Source organism: Homalodisca vitripennis, chromosome 2, assembly GCF_021130785.1.
Source record: "Homalodisca vitripennis isolate AUS2020 chromosome 2, UT_GWSS_2.1, whole genome shotgun sequence".
Taxonomy (NCBI): Eukaryota; Metazoa; Arthropoda; class Insecta; order Hemiptera; family Cicadellidae; genus Homalodisca; species Homalodisca vitripennis.
Genome location: NC_060208.1, coordinates 124,077,953 through 124,094,356, shown reverse-complemented (window position 1 = coordinate 124,094,356; position 16,404 = coordinate 124,077,953).

Sequence of the window (16,404 nt, the reverse complement as noted above, 5' to 3'; positions counted from 1 at the left end):
CTTGTAGGTAAAGTGAATAATAAACGTGTGTTTCAGGAATTGTTCCCCCTTATAAAGAAATATTTATAGACTATCAAAATTTTATTAAATTTTGTTAAGCTATCTTACTCTAAATGGGAGAGATATAAAGGGGCAGGTACATAACATTTTGTGCTCTGTTTTAGGCAGGCGTTTGTCTTTGTAAAAGAATGTACCGTAGAAAGTTCATATTAAGGTGTAAGTTTTATCAAGACAGTAAACTTTGATTTTATACACGCTTTTTCCAATGCTGTAAGAGATTTTTAAGAAATATGTGGCAACTTTAAAACACTCCATATAATATGTAAGGTTTAATTTGTTTTAAATAAATCCTCTGTCGTTATTTCATCATTATTGCTTCATCTCTTTTGGAAATAATCGGTGGACATAAATAAAATAATAACCATATAAAATCTTTGGAATTTAAAAAAGCCTCCAGTTTGAAGTGCGTTAAAACATAATATATACGTTCTTTTGTAGTTTTAAAATACAAATAGTTTAGGACTAATTATTTATTTTTAGATTAAATTCTACTATATTAATATAAGTATTATAGTTATTATTTAACTGAGTATTACATCGTTATAATCAATAATGTACAGTAATTTCCTAAAAGCCTCCAGCTATGAAACTCATTACCTGAGTAGCGGTCCTGCCAAGAATGACGGTACTGGCGGAAGGTAGGTCTTCATTGTGAAATGGGTCTGAAAAGGTTACATTAGGTGATTGTTCCTGTACCTAAAGTAGTGTTGAAAGAAATCAATTAAGATGTATTAATGGTGGCAAAACACTATATAAAATAAATAATTTATACTATTACCATTGTATTCTTGTGTTCTGGTTACTAATATTAAAGTTAATTTTTCATAAAGAGTACCAATAAATTACTAGTTATTAAGATGGAGATTACCAATAATTGTTGAATACCACAAATATTTTACTGCACTAACATGAATGTAGTCCAAATAGTAGATGACTTACGTATTATTTCAATCCATTACCATACTGGAAATAAATTATGTAAATATAAAAGAGGACACTGGGTTTGGTTTTCATAACTTTTTACAAATAGGTTAATCTGTTACATATTGCATAGTAAAAGATACACTTTCCTAGGAAAAATATATCTGTTATAGTAAAAATGTTTTAATTTAAAAAAATAGAACCAACTAAATGGAATACGTTTGAATCGATCTTCACTGCCAGCTTCAACAACTTAGAGTATGATAGATAGGCAGGAAAAGAAAGGATAAGCAAGGTACATGATTGCTATTCTACCTTGCACACCACTACACTAAGGAGTAAAGACGGATATATCCTTTAAACTCAGTTAAGAAGTTCGGCGCAAGATCGCTGATGTAAGCTCCTAACTTTAGGGAGTCTTCAGAATATTTAAAGAGGTTGAAGAGATATATAACAAATCATGTAAACTTTTGTGGTTTTTCTCAAATTTTTTAGGATTATCAGTATTTAATACTTAAAAACATTCTAAAACGATTGTGTACATATTACATTATTTATTAGGTTATTAGATAAACTTTTTTGTATTTAATTACCGTTCCTAGGGACAAAATATTTCGATAATAATCAATTAAATAACAGTTACTTAAATATATAAGTTAATACACTTTAACCCAATTTTCTTAAAGTAAAACATAAATTTAACCAGTCTTAAATCACAGATTGATAAAGTTTGCTAGCTATATGCGTAATATAATCAACCTTGCAGTGAAATCTGAGTTAGGGGTACTGTTAATGTACTTACTCTTTTATGCGCTAACAGAATAGAGTTTTTAAAGTGTTTTGGAGAACACTATAATTTTTTTTCGCTAATTTGACTTAACTTTATCCTTATGTTTATATTTCCAATAAGACAAACTTTGCCAGGTTGTCTAGGCTCTCCAAGACTTGTAGACATATTCCATTTGAGCCAACTCGGAATTCTCTCTAAAGAGAGTGTGTTGTTTTATCAAGATAGAACGCTCATATGGTAGTAACTACTAATAATATTCAATTACGTCTCCCTTCATTACCACTGAAGCCTAGGAGAATTAAATCTGTTCTGAATATAACCTCTAGAGCATAGTTTGAGCTGAGTTTGATAACCTGTACACATTCATTTATGTCTGCGTGTGTTTGTTGGTGGGCTCGTGTGGATGAGTACAAACATATACTGTTTTGTACAGCATTTGTTAGAATCTCTCTCTTGATTTCTATGAGATCATTAGTTTTGTAATATCCTAAAGGATACTAGCCATGGAAGATCGGTTGCTTAACTAAACATATTTGTGCAACTAGTGTACGGTGGTTGTCGGACCTTGCAACAGCCCCATTAACTCTGTGTCTCTGCAGGGTCGATGGCCGCTGCAGTATATGCATCTTAGAACCCACACAATCAGTGGTGACACTAGTGGACAACAATGTCGGTGCGAGCAAATTTTTCACTTTAATCCTCTGTTCTTGTTTGTTCACGCAGCATGTTGTGTTATAACTCTTATGATATGTGAATTAATCGTATATTCTAGCTATTATGTTTGCTTACCTCTAGTATTAACAATAATTATATATGAATAAAAATTCACTTTAATGTTTGTAATATTTATTTATTAAACTTTTATGTTTTATTTCAAACCATATTGCCTCTGTTTTAGATATTGAAATACATCTGATTAAAAATGTTCTATATAGCAAAAATAATTTGTCTTCTTAAATACACTAATTATTTTTAAATAGCATGTCATCTTTAAATAATTTCCGTTCGATTTTCCATTATTCATATAAACTTATATAGTTTTAATATTTTTTGTAAAATATTGATAATTTATTTTATTTATTATAACAATATTTTATTAAATATCACATTTGACATAATAATGCCAGTATTACCAGAGCAATCCAATAAGACATGCCAAATCATTAAATCGTATATTTGTTGAAATTCTGTTAAGTTTGGGCTCAATAATATATTATTATATAATATGGTCCCCATTAAACTGTGTCACAATTAGTATTTACCAAAACCTAAATTTAAAAGAAAGATTAAACAGCAAAATCCACCTATTTTTTAAGTGGAATGTAATAAGTATAAATTTATAACTTTTGCATCTCGTAATATGGCTAACTTTTAAATTCATTAAATCAAACTCCTTATATGTCTTACAATGTTTATATACAAATGTTTTTAAATTTTGTTACTTAAATAGATTTTATTATAAGTTATTTGTTTAAAAGCTACAATATATACAAATTTTAAAATATTTATGAACAGTCATGTGACTGTAAAGAGTCAGTAATAAACGTTAAATAAAATAAAATAATAAAACAAGATAGTGTAACAATCGAAGGCTACTACGAAAATAACGATTAGCTGACAAACATGTCAGTTCGTGTGGGGATGGTTTTATATTTTTAAAACTCTTGTTGATTTTTATGCATATATCAATTTTTCAATTTATTTGTCATCGGCCCTGTTGGAGTCATTATTATGAGTGGAGTGTTGTTATTAAATATAAAATGAGAGCATAGTTCAAGTAGTAACACCCAATTAAAGATCTGTATTAAAAGAATACAACGCCTCTAATATTACCTCAAACCGCTCAATCAGAAACAGAAGATTATCTTCATATTGGTAACTAGCTATCTAAAATGACGAAACTGTTTAAAACCATTTCTAGGAAGCTCACACTTATGACTATCAATGACTGTCATCTAGGTAGTTCTCATCATTTCTTTAGAATCCAGAAGATAACGTTTTATATGGCGATGAAATTAGAATTTATAAAATAAGCTTAGAACAATTTTTAAACAATAACTATTACAAATAAATTAACAATTACAAATAAATCATGACAATAGGAATGAAAAAATATAAATAAATAACCTGTTATCATTCTTTCCAAACATGCATTGAAATTAAATCGCATTTTGAAATCATTATTGACAGATATAATGGTGAACAATTATGCGCAAAACAATGTTTTACATCCAACGGCAAACAAGAGAGATATTGTGTTAGCACACTGAATGATATAATTCAACGAAGCTCAGCCAGATTTTTTAGTTAGACATGCACAACTATCATAGAATTCATTCTTGTATATCTAGAAATTAAGCTTTTTAAAACATTCATAGGCTACAGATGAAAAATCTCTTAAGATTTTCCGAGTAGGAAGAGTATTACAGAGCAAGATTGTGGACAAATCAAAATTTGTAACTGCCTTTTAAGATTGAAATTCCACTCCAATGTTGGTTTTACTGTATGAATAAGTATCAATTATGAAAATGTCACTTACTTTAATACTTGAAACTAGACTCATATAATTCCTCTCAGTTTTCTTACAAAATTATTTTTTCAGTTATTTCCTGATAGAAATCGTGATTATCCATAAGACCAATTTCATAATTCGTTACCGTTCAGCGAAATCCCAGGGAGTGAGATCTATCAACATGAACTCAGTGTTTTTGATATAGAATTGAAGCTTTCATTCAAAGATCTAAGTCCACAGGTTACATTATTTTCAAGATATCATGCGAGTACACAGACAGACTACAGCTACACAGATAGACGGACGGATAGCAATGCCACTTTTGCAGCTATTCATGTTGCAGAATAAATTAACCCTCAACCAATTAGAAATATGACATTAAAATGTCTACGCAATATTCGTATCATTATTCATGTATTTCTAGGATGAATCATATGATATATCATTTGTAATATTAACAAAGGCCTGTTTCCAATTTTTATACAAAGATCTCTATACATTATTCCAATCTGTAAAACCCAAACCACAATTTTGAATATACTGGCCGCCACAATACACACAGGTTATCAATATTGCATACAATCTACCCACAGCGCAGCAATATACTCATATCTCACTGAAAACTTTTAGCAATGAAATATTTTTGTTTAACGATGCATTTTAAATAAAAGATGTTTGTTGGTATAAATAATAAACCTTATTCAATTTTATTTACTTTTATATTACTAAAAGTGTTCAAAACACAAATTGAAACAGTACATTAGCAATATATTTACACCTTCAACTAATTTTTAACAAATTGTAAGGAGAGTAAAATTACGTATAATTAAGTTACATGATACATTACCTATTATAGGAGATACTTCTTTCTGTATAGAATAATATTTGGTTCTACACAAGGGAAAGCAAATATTTACTACTTAATTTAAGCATTCAAGAAACTATTCTACTTTTAATGAAGAAAATGTGTCCAAATATTCAAAGGTAAAAGTCCGTTTCGTCACGCCTAAGTACAAGAGTTGGAAATATAATAGTGTTTAATAAACTTTACTTATTATAGTTTATATTATATAATACAAATTATTCAATAACTTATGTATAATTCAGAGGCCACTGAGAAACTAGGTGATTTGGCAACTGAAAACTAGATAAAATACTCGAGTGGAATGATAGAAACCCACTTGTGATATGGAAGTGAATAACAAGGACTTAATAGCGAGTGGCCATTGAGTAGAATTTATCACGGAGACTCGCGTGCTGGCAGTGTTAACGATAAGCGAACTGAGCAGAATTTACAAACTTCGGGTTTATTGTGTAGTTTATTTCTGTAAATAATCTAAACGTTTCGATAACATATTATTGTTCCATTAAATAAAGTGTTCTTCTATTTAAAAGATTTTATAAACCTCCGTGTGATGTTATAGTCAGTTCATCAAGATGATTAAAACTTAGAACCTCATTTTATAAACTATATTCTTTTCTATATAAGACATTACTACTAAAGTTACTGTGTAATGGGTGGATCAATTTATTTTCACACTATTATTGTGCAAACAGGTAACTCACTGATACCATGTTATTCGTTACATATTTACAGAGTAAATTTACAGTTACATAAAATACACTACAAACGAATAATTTCATTAATATGACTACTAAGCGGTATTAATCCTTGAGGTACTTTTTCTATTAATACAATTGGACTCTTAAAATTGGCATTCCGACATTCATGCATGTAACTATTCTTACTCAGTTGTGACACTTAGAAAACTTACTTTTAATATGTTTAATATTTTAAGATATATTTTTTAAATCCAGTTCCATAAATAATTCTGGTAAATCAATCAAAAATGAAGGCATGAAGAGGCAGAATACTGAAGGATACCTCTACATTAAACAACTTCTTAGTGTATGTATCTAATAAATAGTTATTACGGTTACGAGTTCTGTAATCACAATAATAATACTAAATGCTCATCATTACCTTAAAAGTACCACTTGATCGGTATTGTGAAAGTAAAGGTCTAAAGGCCACATCGCTGTCCAAAAAATTCACTCTTGGACAGTGACAAAACATAATATACTGCATTATCAAAATTACATTTTTTCGGAAATTATACAACACTGAGAGCTATCTTGGAAATACTTTCATTGCTGCGATAAAATTAAAACAGATTCAAAACACATCTTTGGTATTACATGAAGAGTAATTCCAAAATAACGCACGTTATATTTATTTTTACATTCTATTGATGGTTCAAACTGATCATAGCTAGGGACACCTTCAATTATGATTATATAATTCAACTGTACTCAGAATTATCTTCCAATATTCATGATATGGCAAAGAATGGCCATTGGTAAACATAATACATGTATCTATTATTCATTCAACTTGCATAATTTATTGAATCATTAAATAAATCCTGTTGTCAAAACATACAGTATATTATTGAGACACAACAGGTGTAAAACTGACATAAACATACGTTTCATATTTTGCAAATGTATTATATATCCATCGATTAATAAAATGATGTGCTGTAAAACGGTGTGTGCGATGGCTTTACATCAATGAGAGTGCAGTAACAACCAAAGCAATGTAAATATTATTCATAGAGTCGCGGATATACGAAATATGACCAAATAAACGTCCCTAGGGCGTTGCATCATATTTACACAATGCTGGGATTGACAGTTCCAATGTAAGTGCTCATTGAGTATGACATCATATTTATTGTGTGCACGTTTTGTATTGCTAGTTTTAACGATTATTTTGTCTGTATAATAACGTTTTATTTAAGCCATAAAAACTTTATTATTAACAAGTCGATTAAAACTAAATCAGCTGATATAATCAATTAATGTGTCTTATTAAAACTTCTAAATATTTATGCAAAGTCAATAATAGCACTTCATACTTTAATTAGATCGCACACTTTGAAATTTACTTCAGGACTCCACAGCCTGGGAAAAAATAATCTTCAAGTCACCAGTTTACCTTCCTATTTAAGAAGATACTCCGATGTTTAACCATAACAGTTATGTTATATCGCAAAAGTTTGTTTTGATTCTACGTCCTAAACTATTTTGAGGAAAGCTCCGAACTTCATACATGTATAAGGAGTAACTTGATTCACTATTATGTTTTATGATATAACTAGGACAACGGTTACAGCATGCGATATGGGTGTTGTTAAAGAGATATGAATGAGTAATCCGAATATGGCTAATATATTCAGCTGCAATCTCCTTTTCTCCCATTTTATACTTGTTAGTTTAAGATTATATACTACACCCCTACCTGCATCTTCCTTTTAGCCTCTTTCTGACGTACTTATAAAAATACTGACTAAACTTATTTTGTAACAGCAGTATTAGCCGTTTTAATAGACGTTGCCACATTTATCTAATGCATAAATACTGGTTCATATAAGTGAGAATTTGGAACAGAATGATCCAATTTTGCGACCCAAATCTCTTCTTAGAGCTACTCATTTAAGCAGAATTTTATCAGGTAAGATTCTAATAAGACTGGAGGATAAAAGACACTCGAAGGTCCCCGTGTTTACTCAGTCTTCTGGGTGAACCACCTAGCATTTCTAAGGAAATATTCTCAAAGAGATTTCACTTCGAAGAGTGTGCATTAATACACCCGTTTCTAATAGATGCTCTCACAGTGGCCAAGAAAAGAGACACTGACTTTTTCTTGCTAAGAATATCAGTTCCATTTAGAGCCGTTAGTGTTTATTAGATAATAAATAAATATTCATGAATCGACAAAATGATAATGCATTTAAAAATTGCAATCTATAATTTTAAAATAATTCTACAGATCTTAGAAGGTGTCAAAATCAATCGGTTTTGGTTACTGTATAAAAAACAAATTATAATCAGAGATGAAATTTTTTTATTAAACAAAACATAATTATTATACCTTTTGTTTGTAAATCAGGCTCAGGCTTGATATGTTATACTTAACTGTATATCAGGTGGCAAATACTACGGTAAACCGCCGGCTCCAGACACTGCAGACTAAAGGACATAAACCAGCTGGATGAGATATTTCTGCTGTGCTTGTTTAGTTCAGAATGAGAATATGCATTTGTTTCATTCCCCAATCATTCACTTAAATAACTATATTAATCACGCTATGTATACATTGAAATATCGCTTAGATTAAAAGCGTATTCCATTTAGTTGCATAAAGATACAGAAACTATCGTTTAAGTGGGTTTTATATGTTAATGTTTTTCTTTTATTTAATTTTTCCTCGAGAATCTGGATAAACATTTTCTATCACACTTATTTTTAGTTATGTGATTCTGAATTTTCGTGTTTACATACATACAACTTACCTAATGAATAGAGCTGATATTACTAGTTTTCAAAATTACCGTAGCATTGTATCCTTGTCATTAGATTAACCATTGTGATTGTTAGTAGTAATTTTAGGAACATATGGTACTATAGTGGTTTTTTTAAAATAAGTGTTAACGCCTTTGGGTACTTCTTGTAAGTATGTCTTGTTAAAAGACTTATCATTAAGATTTTTTAGTTGCGAATGTATGTTGTCTATTATTACTCCCAAAAACTTTACCTAGAGTTTGTTATGTATATATGTATATATATATATATATATATATATATATATATATATATTTATTTATATACGAGTATATATGTGTATATGCTCAGTATGCATTTGCATGTTATAATTAATTATTAAATTGCTAAATATCAATGTTATACAGTTATTTTTATGGTACGATAATAGAGGTTTTCGAATTACGATAGAAAAGAACCTTATACTTAACATCTCATATTTTATAAGTAATCTCAGTCATAACATAGTAATAAAGTACTTGAAAAGCATGAAAAATACATTGCACTGGAAGCTAAAATTTGTAAGTTTTGAATAAAAATACTACAATAAAAACTTAATGATAGTATAAAAAAAACACTGCATATATATAGATCCGAATCTTTACTTAGTATATAATTCTCCAAAAGTGAATTACATTTAAATGCTCAGAAAATAAATAGCAATATGAATTTTAAAATAATTTTGAAAGGAACTGTTCGATGATTTTAGAGTAAACTAAATCTAAAGCAAATGAATAAACTGTGTATTTAATGTCAAAGAAATCAAGAAAATAATATTTTATTCGTGTTTAAAAGACATTAATTACATGTATATTTACTGTAGCAATATTTAGTGACAGTGTAAGGAGATAAATACTTAATCAAGTTCCAGCATTAATCACCGTAAAAATGCGAAGTGAAATGGTTTAACTTTTGAATACTCACTCTGTATCATGTATACATGAAGCCTAATGCAGGTATAAAATATTTTTCCTCATTGTTTTTAAACTAATGTATTATACGAACTAAACAACACTATAACAGTTCAACATTTGTTGCAATCATTGCGTCACTCTATTCAGGGCTGTTTAGTGAAGTTTACCGAGTATCGCTTCCGTTGACTAGAGTTCAAGTATGAAACAAAATGTATTTAACTAGCCTTTAAGACTGCGATATTTTATGATAAAAATCTACAACAATAAGTACGTATAGTTCAGTAACATATGCAACCCTGTATGTGAATTTACGATCTCATTTTATTTAAGTTGTCTGTTTGTATCAAATTTTAAAATACTAGGCACTCTGGAGTAAGACTAAAATGGTGAGCAGAATACAAAGCAAGAATGGAAAGCATAGTGAAATGAGCGCGAACAAGTTGTGAGTCCTGAGAGAGAGAGTCGTACCACGATGACCTGAACATATATCAATACCAGATGTTTGGTTATACATTATAATGCAAAATATTACGCAAGGTATCCGTCTTAATTTATTTCCCACTGTTTACAAGCAACTCACAGTGGAATAAAATAGTGGTAGACCAGTTTACTAATACTATTTAATAAATTAAAAGCGATTCTTAAGAAACACTAGATAAATTTGTTTGGATATTGTATATTACTCTTTTTCGTAATTTTAAACATTTTACTGCTGAATTTTTAATGATTGAACAGCCGCTTTACGAAGTAGGAGTGATATGGTAACATAAATTTTCTTTTTATACATTTATTTATTTATTTTATACTAAAATCTATACATAATGAAACAGTTCAAACTGGATTTGAACTATTTGCTAATTCCATTACTCGAGACATTTATCTTGAAGTTCATATTACATTTTCAGAAACACCAACTGTATATCTTTACAGTAAACAATAAATTATGCATTAAATGTTCAAGTTTTATTCTGTTACTGTACACAAACTACTGAACCATGGTATATCCTTCATGAACCATATGTAATTGAAATGTAGAAGTGTGTTAGAGAAGAGGTGGTTGTAGAGAAAATTCCTTGAGCTCTACCTTAAAAAAGCAACATTAAACATCAAATATTTGTAAACCCTAATTGTAATCATATAATTATTTGAGATGTATTGTTTAAAAGATAACATCAGTATGCATCCAAACGCTTTTCTGTGCAAACTAGTAAAAATATAATAAAAAAAGTAATAGAATAATAGATTTTCGAATGAAAATTAATCAGTCTTTGATTAATAAACAATGTTGGTACTATGAAATGGTTTGGTAAATTCAATTGGAGCAAGATCCAAACTCTAGGAGTGAATTCAATTTAAATAATCCTCAAATAACCGCGGTCTTGTAAATTTTAAAACCCAATTAGTGTTTAACATAGAAACAGCTAATAAATCCAAAAGTTTTATATTTTCTTATACGGAAATAATTGTACATTCGTTCAAAGCACTTCTACAAAACCTAATAGTTTGTAACGAAAATTTCTAGAACCTACTTCATTATTTTATGAAGTACATACACATCCTGGAGGAATTATGCGAGAATAAATATTTTTAATCAAATTCATTTATGTTAATTTCCCCTTTAACCTGTCACGTGATGCATTAAATTTTTTAATGTATTCGTTACATTAGAACGAGAATAGTATTATAATAATATTACTAACCTTACAGTATGATTAAAATGCAATAACTATGTCATAGGTCCGTACAAAAACATTATTACAGTGGAAAAACTAGATGTTAATTATAAATGATAATATATGAATTGTTTCTTTTAAAATAAATATCAAGTGGTTTTGACTTTACCCGCAGTAAAAAAATAAAAGTTATTCTATACTGTCTGAACATCTTCCCGTGGTAAAACTGTTGTATCTGTGAATGAAACAGTACTCGCACGTCACCTTTCATTTACTTCTGAGAATTTTTTTACGACAGATCTAGGTGCAGTGACTGTGATCGTCGTCACTTAAAAAGATGTAAAGGGCAAAGAGTTTTAATTGAGAATTTCTAAGTTTATAAGTTAGTATCTAAAACAATCACCTAAAAGGTAATGGTATAAAAGACATAACATTTGGTACAATACAACAAACTTTTAAATTCAAAAGTATAACCCTACTCTGGACAGTTAAAACATGGCTGTTTAAATAATTTTGTCTGGAACATTTTCTTTTAATCAGATTAAATACCAAATCCAAACTTTTCAAAAAATTTATTTTATATCGCACTATGACAACTTTACAAAGTACAGAGACTTCACTAATAAAATATAAAAGGCAGAACTGATAAAAATGTATATCAGCAATCAATCGAAGCGATAAATAACTGAGCACCAGTCATCGCCTAAAATGAATTTATTTTTTATTCTAATATGTTGTGTTATCAATACCACAACCTAACCCCCGGATATTTGCCGTGGGACTTCATGACATATTTTAAAACTGTATAATACTAACATATATATTTATAAACATTTTGACAAATTTTAAAGTTATTTATTTTTTATAATTGTTTATATAAAGTTCAAGCTGGATTTAATTAAAATTGTATTACATAATTAAAAAACAAATCATAAATAATCTAGTTAATATACAAGTATATTCTCTTTTAGTGGAGACAAAGAAAAGGTTAAAACACAAAATGTAGTTTTTATTAAAAATACACCATTGGCTTTATTTTGATTTATTAACTACTTGTTTAAAGAAAAACCCTTATTTAACACATATTCCCATTATAAACAATAAATACATGCAGGCATACACACATATTTAAATGCACTATGCTTTGTTAACATTGTTTTTCTATTGGAATAATAATGCAAAGGCATAAAAGTTTGAACCGGAGAGGGGAAAGTTGGCAGATCCGTGTAATAAACTCTTATTAAACTTCCCTTTGTGGTCCGAGGTTTTAGCTGCCTATAATTAGCCTTCTCTGTTATTCTCATAACTGCTCTTGTTATTTAACCGCCTGAATTAATATAAAAGAACACTGTCATTCTGTAAAAAATATTACATACAAATTTTAGTTTAATATCAATTACTCAAACCAGGTAGATAAATCACCATAATTTAAAGCGAAATAATGTATAAAAGAATTTTTTACTCTGAGCTTTCGCAATCAATGAAATACCAATAAATAAAGCATGTTAAACAGTAAGATTATGAACATCTAATAATTAGCTGGTATCTTGTCTTACTCGTATTGTAAAACTACAGTAATAGGAACATTTTTAACAATATTTGTTAGTAAGTGGATAAAGAGCAAGCTTCAACATTAGTTATAATTAGCAAGTTTTTAATAGTTTCGCAATAGTAAGAACTCTGAAAACTTTTAATTACCATTAAGATAGGTTGATTCCCTGGGGGGGGGGGGGGTGGGGGGGGGGGGGGGTGGGGGGGGGGGGGGGTGGGGGGGGGGGGGGGTGGGGGGGGGGGGGGGTGGGGGGGGGGGGGGGTGGGGAGTATTTAGAAGGAAAAAAATACTTGTAGTTATTAGCTATTATTGCCTATAACGTCATGTTAAAATTAGCTAGACAAATAAATGCAATGCAAGTAGTTTTAGCACTTTGCTTGAAAAATAACTAATTGTTTATAAAAAAATTATTTTATCAGTAGCTTGTGACATATAAAATAAAATGATTCAGTATACCAGTAAGGTTAATTAAGCTTAAAATAGTGCTATAAATTATTCAGTAGTGATTTAAGTACATAGTGTATTTAGGCTTGATGTCTTATTTCAATGTTTTCACCTTACTATTGGTTTTATGTTCATATTATTATCATTTGACTTCATTTATATGTGTAAATTGTAAATGTTTAAAGGTTTCTAATACATCAAGTAGTTACTGCACCAATTTACAGTTAAATTACATTGAATAAAACAATCATTAGATTAATTATCTTACCGTATTTTAACTCAGTTTATATAAAAATACTAAACAATATAGAACAAATTTAAAACAAATCTTACAGTATTTGTTCCAATCTGGAATCTTTCAATCTGGTGTAGGTAACTAAATCTAACTGACAAAATAACTTAAATCAACAAGTAATTATGAAGTTTTCTTTACAAAAGCAAGTACATTTGTTGCTCAAGTTTATTAATCGATTAAAGAATCTAGTTATTGTGTTTATATACACTTTAATATTTTAAATGTTTATTAAAACATTCTAAAAAACTGTATTAAATAATCATGTTACCTGAATAAGTATAAAACTAGTAACCACCCTTATTACGAATGAGATAATTATTTACTGAGTTTTTTTTACACTATATCCATTTAGCTATAAAATATCATCATAAAAAGATATAAAAATTTGATATGATTTTTGTATTGGAGCTTAACATTATATGTGGTCACGTAATAACCATTCGTAAGTTTTTAAAACTTATATAATTTAAGAATTAATTCTTTTCACGGGAAGTAAAAAAAAAATAAATTTGGTCAATAGTTAATGATTTTAATTTTTTTCATAAACTCTTTCATTTTGCCTATAACCGTTAGGAAAAAAAATGCCAAATCAGAAGGTAGTTATATCAAAAACGCCCAAAGAATATAAGGCAATTTTTGCTCAATGTTTACGACTTAACTGTAACTGATTAAGAGCTGGTTGTATTGAAATGACCTTGAGTTTTACCCTAAAAAGCAATTATAATCTTTAAAATATTTACACTATTATTTTTTATCATACAACTACTTGAAGATGTCGTATTTTAAAGATGTGATTAATACACGTACACATGCTATATAGTTTTCCTTATAGTGTTCTTTTTATGAAAGATAAAAAGGTTTGACTTTTTTCCTGAAAAAACAATAAAAAAAATTAAAAAACCAAAGAGCATATGGAACCATATTGAACATATTATTTTAAAATTAAGACATCTCTAATTATTCTATGACTAAAATAAGCTTGTGAAGGTGTTTGAAGTTTAACATTGTTCTTATGGGGATAAAAACAAGATATCACTATTACAGCTGGCTCTTGAAGTGTGTGCTATACAACACTGAAGTACTCAATATCAGAGCAACAGCTCACGGTGCATTTTGAATTAAAATATAAGTAAAAAAGAGTTTTGTTTTTTGTTATAAAATAAATTGCTAACTTTTTTTAGAAATAGAACATTTTGTTTAGTTAAAAAAAAATAGACTTGACTTTGATTGATAGGCTTAAAAAAGTGAATTTACATACTGTTTTTATATGAACACATACATGTCCTTTGACTAATAAATATTTTTAGTTTTTTAAAAACAAAAAGTTCATAATTTTCAATTTTTATTATTAATTCATTTAAAAAATCGAATAAATTGTCTCCTTTTAAATTTTGATCATAAATTTTAGTTAATTTACATTGTCACTTTCATGATTAATTGATTATACAAAGTCAAGAGTAGTACGGTCTAAACATAAAGTGTGTACAAAAGAAACTTTATGTATCCTAATAAATTGGTACATACATTAAAGTGATAAAGCAGCTGATAAAATCTGTGATAAACAGCTCCAACAGGAAACTTAAATGATGAAGATTATTATGTATTCATAACTTTAAAATCAGTGTTTTAACATTTTAATGATCTAGTAATGACATAATGTTGATAAAATAAACCAATACGTTACTTGCAATCTGATGATAAATATATAAACATATAATGGCTTGAATTTGTGTCCATCCTATGATTTATCTCAAATAGAAGAAGAACAAATTAAAGAGTCTTAATGAAGTCTAAGAAATTTCTAGAGAGTATTATTGCAAATATCTTTAATAAATTGAGTCTAAAAGTAAATTATTATATATGAACAAAATGTTATTCATACATTATTGTAAGTACATTATTTATTTTATGGTTTGTAAAGCAGTATACAGCTGTACAGTAATAATCATCAGACATTGCAAAGCGAAATGTACAGCTTACAAATAGTTCTGATAGGAAAGTAGCAAGAAGTTCGACTTGATATAGTTATAGTTAGGAAGACAAGTTTGAACATGATCCTCAAAACTGTGCTTGAAATTCAATTAGGTAATCCTAGTTATCCCTCCCTGTGGTGAACTTACAGGTGAGTACGTACGTTTTTATATGATCATCCGTGTATATTTCTGTAACTTTCCTCAGTAGAGGAACACCTTCTTTATTTTCGTTAATCTTCAAACCCAAGTCTTCTACAATAGTATGTTAGATTTTTGGGTTACTGTTCTTTGATTACGTTTGGACTCAAGAATAGCAAAAGAATCAATAATTTAGAATTTGTTAATAAGATCATCATTAAAATATACGCAAAATCTAAATTTGTTATTAATATTAATAACACATTCAAGATAAGAAAGTATGTAATGACGAGTTGGACTTTTAACCTGTTTCAATTATTTAATGGGATTGAAAATTAAAACTCCTGAATTATTTTTGAACTTTTGTACAAACATTTTTAAACGCATTATTTAATAAATACCTGAAAAATAAAATCCCAACTAATCAATAAACTGCCCATAACTGTTTAATAGTTATAGTTGTAGAACTTTGAACTTTAAGCATTACAGGAAGTCTATAGATTGATGTCTTGAGAATATTTTCCTAGAAGGGAAATGTAAGCATAGTACTTGGAATTTGTCTTTAAAACACGAACTATATCAACAAACGATTAAAACAATCAACAATCAAAGTAATATGTTAATATATTTTTTGCACTTATATTTTTGTAAAATTGTTGTTCTTTAATATTATACAACTATAAAAAACTTTTAAAACTAACTTTAAGTTTAAGTGATTTATAATGTTATATATTGTAACACACAGA